This window comes from Heptranchias perlo, unplaced genomic scaffold (assembly GCF_035084215.1).
Source record: "Heptranchias perlo isolate sHepPer1 unplaced genomic scaffold, sHepPer1.hap1 HAP1_SCAFFOLD_118, whole genome shotgun sequence".
Lineage (NCBI taxonomy): Eukaryota > Metazoa > Chordata > Chondrichthyes > Hexanchiformes > Hexanchidae > Heptranchias > Heptranchias perlo.
The window spans coordinates 1,114,414-1,128,822 of record NW_027138407.1 but is presented as its reverse complement, the minus strand read 5'-3'; positions in this window follow the sequence as shown (position 1 = coordinate 1,128,822).

Genomic DNA, 14,409 nt, shown 5'->3' with positions numbered 1-14,409 from the left:
TGCTGCGATCCTCCTCACTATTTACTACTTTGCTAAGTTTTGTACCATCCGCACACTTCGAAATTTTACTCCCTTACCAAAGTCCAGGTCATTCATATATAATGCGAAAAGCAATGGTCCTAATGCTGAACCCTGGGGGATCCCACTGCATACTTCTGTCCAGTCAGAAAAAGCATCCGTTAGTCACTGCACTTTGCCTCCCATTTGCTTCTATATTATCCGCCAGGTTCAGATGTAATCCGTCCGGTTTGTACACGACTCCCATACCCCAGAACTGGTCCCAATTTCACAGGAATCTGAAGCCTTTCGTCCTGTACCGCTACTCCAGCCACGCATTCAACTGCGCTATCTTACACGCACGTGGCACTGGGAGTAATGGAGAGATTATCACCTTTGAGGTCTTGTTCTTTAATCTTTTTCCTGTGCCTGAAACTCTGCCTGTAGGACCTCAACACTTTTCATACTTATGTCATTGGTTCGAACGTGGACCACGATTTCCGCCTGTTCCCCTTCCCCTGACAGAATGCCCTGCACCTGTTCAGTGATATCCTAATAGCCATCTAGGCCCTAAGCTCTGGAATTCCCACCGTAAACCTCCCCACTTCTCTACTTCTCTCTCCTCCTTTAAGGTGTGCCTTGAAGCCTCCGTACCAAGCTTTTGGTCACCTGTCCTAATATCTCTTTTTGTGAGTCGGTGTCTAATGTTGTCTGATTACACTCCTGTGAAGCAGCTTGGGACATTTTTATTACGTTAAAGGTGCGCTATAAATGCGAGATGTTGCTGTTGAAAATGATCAATTCAATTCGGTCACATTTAACTCATACTAGATAGATCCAATTATTAGAATTGCTGTGAATTTATTTGGACTGTTAATGACGTGACATCATGGCATTGCCTTATTAGATTAAGGATATTAGAATAATGATATTTTACAGGCTGCAGTGCAATAATAAGAGCAACAGGCCCTGGTGAAACGCTAACAGTGGCAGAGCCTAGGGTAATCACCAAGAGTCTGGGAATAGGGCAACACTAACAGAGGTGAAGTGTGCGGTTAAAAGTGAAAGAGGAAGTGGCAAATGTAACGATAATGGAGACAAAGGGCAATGCATTACCTACAAAGGTAGAGTCTAGGGTATCAATAAAAAGCCCAGGGTCTAGTGCAACAATAATAGAGGCAGGCTCTAATATATTGAAAACCACATAGGGCCTTGTAGAAAACAAGGAGAGATGACAGGTTGTACAGTAATTTAAACAGAGGCATGGTCTAGTGCAGTTATAACTGAGAACGATTCCAGTGCAATCTAAACGGAGACATGGTCTAGTGCAGTAATAATGGAGATACGGTCTAGTGTAAAAGAAACAAAGACAGGTTCCAGTGCAGTAATAAATAAGGCAGTATCTAATGAAGTACGAACAGCGGCGTGGTCTAGTACAGTAATAGCTGAGAATGACTCTGGTGCAATATAATCAGAGATATGGTCTAGTGCAGTAATAAATGAGACAGTGTCTAGTTTAATATAAATAGCTACACGATCTACTGCAATAAAAACAGAGACAGGGTCTAGTGCTGTAATAACTGAGACAGGGTCTGGTGTAATATAAATAGTGGCATGGTCTTGTGCTGTAATAACAGAGACTGGGCCTAAAAATATTAACAGATACCTGGTCTAATGTAATATCAACAGAGACATGGTCAAGTGCAATATAAACAGAGAAAGGGACTAGTGCAATATAAACAGAGAATGGGCCTAGTATAATATGAACAGAGGCACGGCCTAGTATAGTAATAATCGAGAAAGGGTATATTGTAATATAAACAGGGAGAGAGTCTAGTGCAGTAATAACTGTGACAGGGCCTCGTGCACTATCAAAAGAGACACGACCAAGTAAAGTAATAACTGAGACAGATTCTAGAGTAATATGAATAGAGACATGGTCCAATGCAGTAAAATCTGAGGCATGATCTCGGGTAATATCAGGAGAGAAACGATCTCGTGTAATATCAACAAAGGCATGGTTTAGTGCCGTAATAATGGAGATACGGTCTTGTGTAAACGAAGCAAAAACAGTATCCAGCGCAGTAATAAATGAGACAGTGTCTGGTGACATATAAGCAGTGGTATGGTCTAGTACAGTAATAGCTGAGAATGACTCTAGTGTAAAATAATCAGAGATTATGGCCCAGTGCAGTAATAATCGAGTCAGGGTCTAGTGTACTATAAACAGATACCCGGTCTAGTGCGATATTATCAGAGACAGGGTCTTGTGCTGTAGTAAATGTGATAGGGACTGGTGTAATATAATATAATAATATAAAAGGTGGCACAGCCTAATACACAAATAACTGAGACAGGGTCTAGTGTAATACAAACAGAGGTATGGTCAAGTACAACATAAACAGAGACAGCATCTAGTTCTGTAATAACTGAGACAGGGTCTGGTGTGATACTAACTGAGGCATGGTCTTTTGCAGGAATAACGGAGACAGGGCCTAGTATAATACAAACAGAGACTTGGCTTCGTGCAGCATTAACTGAGAAAGGACCTAGTGTAACATAAAGAGAGATATGGTGCAGTGTAATACAAACTGAGACCTGATCTAGTGCAGTAATAAGGGAGGCGGGGCCTAATATAGTGCAAACAGAGACATGGCTCAGTGCAGTAATAACTGAGAAAGGGCCGAATGTAACATAAACAGAGGCATTTTTTATTCACTCGTGGGATGTGGGCGTCGCTGTGTATATTATGGGGAATAACATCCCTCTGTATATATTGTAGGAAATAACATCGCCTGTGTACATTATCGAGAACAGCAGTCTCTGTGATTTTTTTTTATTCATGGGATGTGGGCGTCGCTGGCGAGGCCAGCATTTATTGCCCATTCTTAATTGCCCTTAAGAAAGTGGTGGTGAGCCGCCTTCTTGAATCGCTGAAGTCCGTGTGGTGAAGGTTCTCCCACAGTGCTGTTGGGTAGGGAGTTCCAGGATTTTGACCTAGCGACGATGAAGGATCTGCGATATATTTCCAAGTCGGGATGGTGTGTGACCTGGAGGGGAATGTGCAGGTGGCGTTGTTCCTATGCGTCTGCTGCCCTTGTACTTTTAGGTAGTAGAGGCCGCAAGTTTGGGAGGTGCTGTCGAAGAATCCTTGGCGAGTTGCTGCACTATACCTTGTAGAAGGCAAACACTGCAGCCACAGTGCGCCGGAGGTGGAGGGAATGAATGTTTAATGTGGTGGATGGAATGCCAATCAAGCGGGCTGCTTTGTCCTGGATGGTGTCTAGCTTCTTGAGAGTTGGTGGAGCTGCACTTATCCAGTAAGTGCAGAGTATTCCATCACACTCCTGACTTGTGCCTTGCAGATTGTAGAAATAATTTGGGGAGTCAGGAGGTGAGTCACTTGCCACAGAATACCCAGCCTCTGACCTGCTCTTGTAGCACAGTATTTATATGGCTGGTCCAGTTAGGTTTCTGGTCAATGTTAACCCCCAGGATGTTGATGGTAGGGGATTCGGCGATGGTAATTCAATGTGAAAGTCACGGAGAGATGGTTAGACTCTCTCTTGTTGGAGATGGTCATTGCCTGGCACTTCTGTGGCACGAATGTTACTTGCCATTTATCAGCCCAAGCTTGGATGTTGTCCAGATCGTGCTTCATTGTCTGAGGGGTTGCAAACACTATGCAATCATCAGCAAACACCCCCACTTCTGACCTTATAATGGAGGGAAGATCATTGATGAAGCAGCTGAAGATGGTTGGACAAAGTACACTGCCCTGAGAAACAAGTGAAGCGATGTCCTGTGGCTGAGATGATTGGCCTCCAACAACCACTACCGTGTTCCTTTGTTTTCGGTATGACTGCAGCCGCTGGAGACCTTTCCCTCTGATTCCCATTGACATGGTTTAGTGTAATATAAACAGAGACATGGTCCAGTGCAGTAATAACTGAGACAGGGCCTCATGTAATATAAAGTGAGGCACGGTCAAGTGCAGTAATAACTGAGACAGGGCCTAGTGTTATATAAACAGTTATATGACCTAGTACAGTAATAATTGAGACAGGGTCTTGTGTAATGTAACGAGAGACAATGTGTAGTGAAGTAATAACTCTGACAAGCCCTAGCATAATATACGCACAGACAGGGCCAAGTTCAGCATTAAGTGAGACAAGTCTAATGTAATCTAAACAGTATCATTGCCCAGTTCAGTAATAATTGAGACATGGTCTTGTGTAGTAATAACTGAGCCAGGGTCGAGTGCAGTCAACTGACACGGGGCCCAGTGTGATTTAAAGAGAGCTATGGTTTAGTGTAATTTAAACAGAGACCTGGTCAAGTGCAGCAATAACTGATGTAATGCCTTGTATAATATAAACAGAGGTATGAACTAGTACAGTAACAACTGATAAAGAGCTTAATGGTAATGTAAATGGAGACACGGTTTAGTGCAGTAACAACTGAGACAGGGTCCAATGTAATCCAATCAATACTTCAGCCAGTACAGTAATAACTGGGAAAGGGAATAGCATAGTAATAACTGAGACAGGGCTGAATGTAATATACAGAGAGACATGTTTTTTTTTATTATATACAGAGACCTGTTTTAGTGCAGTAATAACTGATACAGGGCTTTATAAAATATAAACAGAGACCTGGCTAAGTATAGTGATAATTAAGAAAGGGCCTAATGTAAAGAGCGACAGGGTCTTGTGCAGTAACAAATGAGACAGGGCTTAGTGTAATATAAAGAGAGACACGGTCTGGTGTACTATAAACAGAGGCTTTGTGTGGTGCAGTAATAACTGAGACAGGACCTTGTCAATGTAAACAGAGGCATGGCCCAGTGTAATTTATACAGTGACATGGCCTAGTACACTAATAACTGAGACAGGGTCTAGTGTAGCAATAACTGAGACAGAGCCTAATGTAATATCAACAGAGACATGGTCTAGTGTTCTATAAACGGAGACCTGGCCTAGTGCAGTATTAATGAGACAGGGCCTTGTATAATATCAACCGAGGCATGGTCTAGTGCAGTAATAACTGAGACAGGGCCTAGTGTAAAATAAAAAGAGACAGGGTCTAGTGCAGTAATAACTGTGACAGTGCCTAGTGTAATATAAACAGAGACATGACCTCATATATTATTAATTGAAACAGGGTCGAAAGTAGTATAACAGAGACAGGGTCGAGTTTAATATTAACTGAGACAGGATGTAATGTAATTTAAACAGTATCATAGCCCAGTATAATAATAACACCGACAGGGTCTAGTGTAGTAGTAAATGAGACAGGATCGTGTGCAGTAATAACTGCCACCAGGCTTAGTGTACAAAAGAGAGACACAGGTCTAGTGTAATATATAGAGAGACCTGTTCTAGTGCAGTCAAGACTCAAACAGGGCCATGTGTAATATAAACAAAGACATGGCCTAGTATGCGAATAACTGAGATAGGGCCGAGTGTAATATAAATAGAGACAGGTTCTAGTGCAGTAACAACTGAGATAGGGTTTAGTGAAATGTAAACAGGGACCTGGTCTGGTGTAATATAAACAGAGACCTTGAGTAGTGAAGTAATAACTGAGATAAAGCCTTGTTTGATATAAACAGAGGCAAGGCCTCGTACACTAATAACTGCGACAGGGCCGAGTGTAGTATAAACAGAGGCAGGCCTAGCACTGTAGCAACGGTGACAGGGTCTACTGTAATATATAAAAAGGCAGGATGTATTGCAGTAATAACTGAGACAGGGCCTAGTGCCATTTAAATAGAGACTTGGTGTTGTTTAGCGTTAACTGAGACAGGTCGAATTTAATCTAAACAGTATCCCAGTAGAGTAACAACTGATCCAAGGTCTACTGTCATAATAACTGAGACATGGTCCAGTATAGTAATAATTGAGACAGGGCCTAGTGTAATATAAAGAGAGACTTCATCTAGTGCAGTAATAACTGAGACAGGGCCTTGTGTCATATAAACAGAGGCATAGCCTAAGTAACTGAGACAATGTCTAACCTAATATAAACAGAGAAAAGTTCTCGTGTAATAAATAACAGAGACCTGGTCTAGTTTTGCATTAACTGAGACAGGGCCTAATGTAATCTAAACAGTATCAAGGCACTATACATCAATAACTGGGACAGGGTCCAGTATAGTAATAAATGAGAGAGGATCTAGTGTTTTAATAACTGAGACAGGGTCTAGTGTAATATAAAGAGAGACATAGTTTAGTATAATATTTGTGGAGAACTTTTATAGGCAGTAATAACTGAGACAGGGCCTTATATAATGTAAGCAAACACATGGCCTCGTAGAATAATACATGATACAGGGCCTAGTATAACATGAACAGAGACAGCGTCTCGTGTAATATAAACAGAGATCTTGTGTAGTGCAGTAATCACTGAGACAGGGTCTTGTATGATATTAACAGGGGCATGGCTGAGAGCAGTAATAACTGAGACAGGGTCTAGTGTAATATAAACATAAACAGGGCCTAGTGTAATATAAACAGAGGGCTGGTCAGTGCTGTAATAACTTTGGCAGTACCTCGTGCAATATAAAGAGAGGCATGGCCTAGTACAGTAATAAATGAGACAGGGCTCAGTGTAATATAAACAGAGACATGGCCTGGCACAATATTAACTGAGATAAGGTCAGGTGGAATATAAACAGAGGCCTGGTCAGTGCAGTATTAATTTTCGCAAGGCCTCATGTTAGGTAAACAGAGGCATGGCCTAGTATTGTAATAACTGATACATGGTCTAGTGTAATGATAACTAAGACAGGGTCTAATGTAATAATAACTGAGACAGGGCTTAGTGTAGTATAAATAGAGACATGGTCTGGTTTAGCATAAAGAGAGATAGGGTGTCTTGCACTTATAACTGTGACAGTGCCTAGTGTAATATAAACAAAGATATGATCTAGTGTATTATTAACTGAGACAGGATCTAGAGTGGTATAAACAGGGATAAGGTCTAGTTTAATATTAATTGAGACAGGGAGTAATGTAATCTAAACAGTATCATAGCCCTGTATAATAGCAACAGTGACAGGGTCGAGTGTAGCAGTAACTGATACAGGATCTAGTGTAGTAATAACTGATTCTGGGACTAGTGTACTATAAAGAGAGACACAGTGTTGTGTAACAAATACAGAGACTTGTTGTACTGCAGTCATAACTGAGACAGGGCTCTGTGTAATATAAACAAAGACAGGGCCTAGTATACTAATAACTGAAATAGGGCCATGTGTAATATAAACAAAGATATGACCTAGTGTACTAATAACTGAGACAGGGCCGAGTGTAATATAAACAGAGACAGGTTCTAGTGTAATAACAACTGAGACAGCGTCTAGTGTAATATGAATAGAGACAGGGTTTGGTGTAATATAAACAGAGACAGGGTTTGGTGTAATATAAACAGAGACAGGGTCTAGTGTAATATAAACAGAGGGCTGTTCAGAGCAGTAATAACTTTGGCAGTACCTTGTGTAATATAAAGAGAGGCATGGCCTAGTACAGTAATAAATGAGACAGGGCTCATTGCAATATAAACAGAGACATGGCCTGGCACAGTAGTAACTGAGATAAGGTCAGGTGTAGTATAAACAGAGGCCTGGTCAGTGCAGTAATAACTTCGGCAGGACATCATGTAAGATGAACAGAGGCATGGACTAGTACAGTAATAACTGAGACAGAGTCAAGTATAATGATAACTGAGACAGGGCCTAGTGTAGTATAAACAGAGACATGGTCTAATGTATTATAAACAAAGACTGGGTGCCGTGCATTAATAACTGTGACAGTGCCTAGTATAATACAAACAGAGATATGACCGCGTACATTATTAACTGAGACAGGGTCTATAGTAGTATAAACAGAGGCAGGATCTAGTTTAATATTAACTGAGACAGGGTGTAAAGTAATCTAAACAGTATAATAGCCCAGTATAATAATAACAGTGACAGGGTCGAGTGTAGTGGTAACTGAGATAGGATCTAGTGTAATAATAACTGAGGCTCAGCCTAGTGTACTATAGAGAGAGACAAGATCTCATGTAATACATACAGAGACCTGTACTAGTGCAGTCATAACTGAGACAGGGCCATGTGTAATATAAACAAAGACATGGCCGAGTATGCTAATAACTGAGATAGGACCTAGTGTAATATAAACAAAGACATGGCCTAGTATGCTAATAACTGAGATACGGCCATGCGTAAAATAAACAAAGTCATGGCCTAGTATAGTAATAAATGAGATAGGGCCTAGTGTAATATATAGAGAGACAGGTGCTAGTGCAAACAACTGGGATAGGGTATACTGTAATATAAACAGGGACAGGGTCTGGTGCAATTTAAACAAGGACCTGGTCGGGTGTAATATAAACAGAGGCCTGGTCAGTGCAATAATAACTTCAGCAGGACCTCATGCAATATAGACACAGACATGTTCTGCTCCAATAATAACTGCCACAGGGCACAGTGTAATATAAACAGAGATAGGGTCCAGTGCAGTAATAACAGAGCCATGGTCCAGTGTAATATAAACAGAAACACATCAAGTGCAGTGATAACGGAACGAGCGCCTAGTGCAATATAAACAGATATATGGTCTAGTGCAGTAATAACTAGGACACGGCGCAGCGTAATCTAAACAGAGGCCTTGCCTAGTACAGTAATAATGGAGACATGTTCTCGGGCAATATAAACAGCGACATCGTCTACTGCAGTAATAACTGAGACAAGGCCTAGTGTAATATGAGCAGAGTCGCGTGATTGATCTAATAATAACAGGTAGACTCTACTGTAATACTAAAGACAACGCTGGAGCTAGTATGATGATAACACAGGCAATGTCTAGTGCAACCGAAACAAAGATTGGGTCTCATATAATAACGATAGAGGCACTGTGTGCGAGTCAGGGCCGAGTGTTATAATAACGATGGTGTTGCCTAATGTCTAATATCAGAGTCAAGGGAAAACTCCAATCTGGATAGGGTGGAGTTAGTGCAATAACACATACAAGGTCTCGTGTAATGAGAATAGTAAACGGATTGTGTCAATCGTGGCTCAAAGGTAGCACTCTCGCCCCTCTCACAAGATCGTGCGTTCAAGTCCCACTCCAGAGACTTGAGCCCATAATCTAGGCCGTCAGGCATGGTCCAGTACTGGGGGAGCGATGCATTGTCAGATGAGAAATTAAAGCGAGGTGGCCTCTGCCCTCTCAGGTTGATATTAAAGATCCCACAACCACTTTGTAAAGAGACAGGCAGTTCTCCCTTGTGTCCTGGCCAATATTTATCAGTCATGTTGCTGTTTGTGGAGCCTTGCCGTGTGCAAATTGGATGCTAAGTTTCCTACAGTACAACAGTGTCTACCCTTCAAAAGTACTTCACTGGCTGTAAACGTCCTAAGGATGTGAAATGTGCTTTAGAACTGTAAGGCTTTATTTCTGTTTGTCCAATAACAATAGGTGTGTGGATGGTAGAAATCTAACCAGAGGTGGTGTAATGTTACAAGAGTGGAAATGGAATCTAGTTTAAGAACATAGCGAAATGATACCAACAGAAGTGCGGTCTAGTGAAACAAATAAACGGGTGGGAGAGGGCTGAAAACTAATAGTTGAGGTTAGCCCCGTTCGTGCCTCAAGAAATGATCCGTATCCTTTACCAGATTACAGGTATGTGATCCTGGGAAAGGATTACTGCCCCGATGGCGAAGAAGATGAAAATTACTACAATGGATTTCAATGTAACCACAACGAAGTGAAGTTCTGGTGCCAGAATAGTCGGTTCATTACCTTCTCCAGCAGGGAAAAAAGCTCTGCTCGGAGCAAGTAATTGTTTATTTTGCCCACTATTTTCATACGAAAACAAGGAAATTATGCTAAAACTTTACGAATCACAGGTTAGGCCTCCGCTGGAGTGCGGCGTCCAATTTTGGACTCTATGCCTTTATTTAAAAAGCCAAGACAGACAGAAAAATTGAAGAGAGAGAAATAAAGGAGGAAGGAGACTTAAGCATAGAAAGAGACACGAAGAGGTAAGAGAAAATAGCTGAGAAATAGAGGAACAATTAACACAGGGAAAGATATAAAATGAAAGGGAGCAAACTATTAGCTCACGGCATCAGACAACAGAGAGAGCTCAGAGGCTGTAAAAAAGGTACGGCCAGTCATGTCCGGGAATGGAGGTTCTAACATAAACAATGGACTCATTTACAAATGTCACCACGATGCTATCTGTGTCGTTCTGCACCCACTCTGCGGCCAGATAAAGGCCACTTTGTAAGATGTTTCCATCAGATTGAAGCCACTTTTTTTATTTTCTGCTCAGAAGTGAGATGTGCGGTTTCGAGCTGCTAGCAAAAAAACAGGAAGTGTGTTCACTCAGAATGAGATACCAGGCAGCAGCTTAATGTTTTCAGCATGAACAGTCTTCCTGTCTGTGTGGGCGGGCTTACCCTGACAGCAACGTTAACCAGAGTATAGCTTGCTTCTTGTTTCAGCATTGCATTCACCTCCATTTTAATTTTAAAGAATAAAACACATGAACTTATTTGGATATAACACATTCACTAAAAAGGGGGAGAGACTGAGGGTGATCACTAGGAGAAATGAGGGGAAGTTACAAAATAACTGTCCTTCATAAAGAGTGATTAGAAAGTAAAATGCATTGCCAGATATGGATGCTGAGGCAGACAACCAAGAAAGAAGGAAAGAAAGAAAGATAGATAGATAGAAATAGACACAGAAATGGTGATGGGACAGGGAGATATATTACAAAAGGGTGAAACAGTTAGGAGAAGAGGAATAGGCCTACAGAGAGGGAGAGGCTTTTGAAAATGGAGTCTATGTACATGATAGAGGGGAGGGGCAGGGAAATGGGATAACAGTAAACAACTCGATTTGAACAGCCGGCACCAGCACAGGCAGGACTGGAAGGATTGCCTCCCTCCATGCTATGCATTGAAGGATTCTACGATGCACATTGCTAGTTCCCTTATTTCATTGCTCACGACAACAAATAAAATGACCTCAATTTGTCTCTTTGTGCAACAATAAGAAGTTGACATCCTGACCTCTGCATCAGAGTTTCTGGGCTGGAGTCAACCAGGTGACCGAGGACTTAGAGTGCTCTTTATTTATTTATTTTGTACCTAATGTCAATATTCTTAAAATGAACCGTTTTGTGAGTTCAAATAAACCATTAAGTGACTTTGTTGATCTGGGTTTGCTGCCGTGTACATTTCATCGAAACTAATGAGACGTTTATGGAAATAAACACAGAAACGGAAGGCCGAGATTAGAGTATTGAGTGACTGAAACATCACAAATGTTCCCCCACCAACACACCACTGAAATAAAGAGAGCGAGAAATGCAAATGTTACAACGGATTGAAGTAACAATTGTTTTTTGCTAAATTTTTATAAGTTATGGGGGAATAAAGTAAAGATGATACCCACATTCATAATGCGTAACGTTTCCCCCTCGTCACTGTATATAGGACATCGCAAATATATTTCATAGAATCATAGAATGATACAACACGGAAGGAGGCCATTTGGCCCATCGTGCCTTTGCCAGCTCTTCGAAAGAGTTATCAAATTAGTCCCACTCTCCTCTTTGAACAACAACAACTTGCATTTATATGGCTACTTGAAGTAGCAAAATGTCCCAAGGCGCTTCACAGGAGCGTTATCAAACAACATTTGACACCGAACCACATAAGGAGGTATTGGGACAGCTGGCCAAAATCTTGGTCAAAGAGGTAGGTATTAAGCAACTTCGGGCCTAGGCAGCTGAAGGCACGGCAGCCAATGATGGAGCGACTGAAATCGGCGATGAGCAAGGGGGCAGAGTTGGAGGAGCGCAGAGATCTTGGAGGGTTATAGGGCTCGAGGAGGTTTCAGAGACAGGGAGGGGCGAGGTCATGGAGGAACTTGAAAAGAAGTATGAGAATTTTAAAATCGTGGCGTTGCCAGACGGGGATCGAATGTAGGTCAGCAAGCACAGGGGTGATGGGTGGACGGGATTAGGTGCGAGTGAGCATACGTGCAGCAGAGATTTGGATGAGATCAAGCTTAAGGAGGGTGGAAGACGGGAGGCCGGCCCGGAGAGCATTGGAATAGTCACGTGTCGAAGTAACAATGGCATGGAAGAGGGCTTCAGCAGCAGATGAGTGAGGCGGGGCAGAGATGGGCGAAGTTAAGGATTTTGCACGTTTTCCCCATTCAAGTATTTATCCAATTCCCTTTTGAAAGTTGCTGTTGAATCTACGAGAAGCACCCCTTCAGGCAATGCATTCCGGACCATAACAACTCGCTGTGTAATTTTATTCCCCACGTCGCTTCTGATTCCTTTACTCAATTAGTTAAAATTTGTGGAGATGTCCTGTATCCTTTCCCTCTCCGCCTCTCTCTCCTATTTCGACCTTCTGTCCTGCATCTCACGAATGGGTGTTGTTTGTCTTCCCCGCAACCCTCCACAACAAGATGACAATGTCTTACAAAAGTTCTCTCTCAGCTGCATTCATAGGCCTCTAACCAAATTGATGGGAGTGCTCAGAGGGGGAGCTTTGCTCTAAAATGCAACCTGTGCATTAAATGACCTGGGAGAGTTTGATGGGACAATGTAGAGGGAGCTGAACTCTGTATCTGGACCGTGCTGTACATGCCCTGGGAATGTTTGACGGAGTGTGTAGAAAGAGCTGTTCTCTGAATCTCGCGCGATCTGTACCTGCGCTGGGATTGATTGATGGGTACGTGTAGAGTGAGCTTTACTTTGTACGTAACGAGTCCTGTACTTGCCCTGGGAGTCTTTGATGGGACAATGTAGAGGGAGTTTAACTCTGCCCTTGGAGTTTTTGATGGTACGGTACAGAGGAAGTTTTATTTTGAATCTAACCCATGCTGTACCTGCCCTGTGAGTGTTTGCGGGGCAGTATAGAGGGAGCTTTATTCTGTATCCAACAATTTCCGTACCTGTCCTGGGAGTGTTTGATAGGACAGTTTAGAGGGAACTTGTCCCTATATCTAACCCGTGCTGTACCTGCCTGGGAATGTTTGATGAGTATAGTGTAGAGGGAGCTTTACTCTGTACGTAACGAGTCCTGTACTTGCCCTGGGAGTCTTTGATGGGACAATGTAGAGGGAGTTTAACTCTGCCCTTGGAGTTTTTGATGGTACGGTATAGGGGAAGTTTTATTTTGAATCTATCCCATGCTGTACCTGCCCTGTGAGTGTTTGCGGGGTAGTATAGAGGGAGCTTTATTCTGTATCTAACAAGTTCTGTACCTGTCCTGGGAGTGTTTGATAGGACAGTGTAGAGGGAGCTTGTCTCTGTATCTAAACCTTGCTGTACCTGCCCTGGGAGTGTTTGATGGGACAGTGTAGAGGGAGCTTTACTCTGTATCTAACCCTGTACCTGCCCTCGGAGTGCTTGACGGGGCAATGTAGAGGGAGCTTTACTCTGTATCTAACCCGTGCTGTACCTGCCCTGGGAATGTTTGATGGGACAGTGTAGAGGGAGCTTTACTCTGTATCTAACCCATGCTGTACTTTCCCTGGGAGTGTTTGATGGGGACAGTGCAGAGGGAGCTTTGATCTATATCTAATCCGTGCTGTAAATGGTATGAATGTGTTGGATGGCATGGACTGCCCGTTATCTGCCCCCTCCCCATATTCCAATTCCATGGACGTCCATACAACTTAATATCCGGTGTGTCGAATAGCGGGTGGCGAACGGGAATCGGACGTTTTTATGTCCCAGTGTGTCTTTAATGGAAGAAAAGTCGCGGGCTGGTGCTGTGCCCGTTTCTCTGCTCATTGCATGTAGGGTTGAAGTGGAAAATAAGGAAGGAACAATCAGCGGGCCCTGGTAGTGTGCGTCCAAATATATTGGAAGAGGTTGGGGAGGAAATAATGAAGGTAACAGTAAAAAAAAATTAAGACAGTGGAAAAAGAAATGATGCGAAAGTCGCTGGAGAGCAGTATAGTAAGCGAGGGAAATAATAAGTCAGGGAATTACAGATTTATGAACCTCACGTCAGGTTTAGGTATATTTTCAATTTCAGCATCACTTGATCAAGTCATCGCAGACTCGAGGTATTTATCTGGAGCTTTTGAGTGAAGCTGAGGTGATAACTTGACAATAAAGCGCAGAGACTTGAGGGCAGCTACTCATTATCGACGGTGCGATTTAATCTGCATTCGAACTGAATACTTAGGACAGACGTGTTTGCCCTGCCAACAGAACGAATAGTATGATTTTGCTTTCTAAACAAGAGCGGACCACTCAAGAGAATCGGTTTCAATAAATGTTAAAGGTATTAAAGGTTCTACAAATACATTTTCAATGAAAGAAAATAAAATGCTGATAAATAGTTTTGGTGAAGTTATC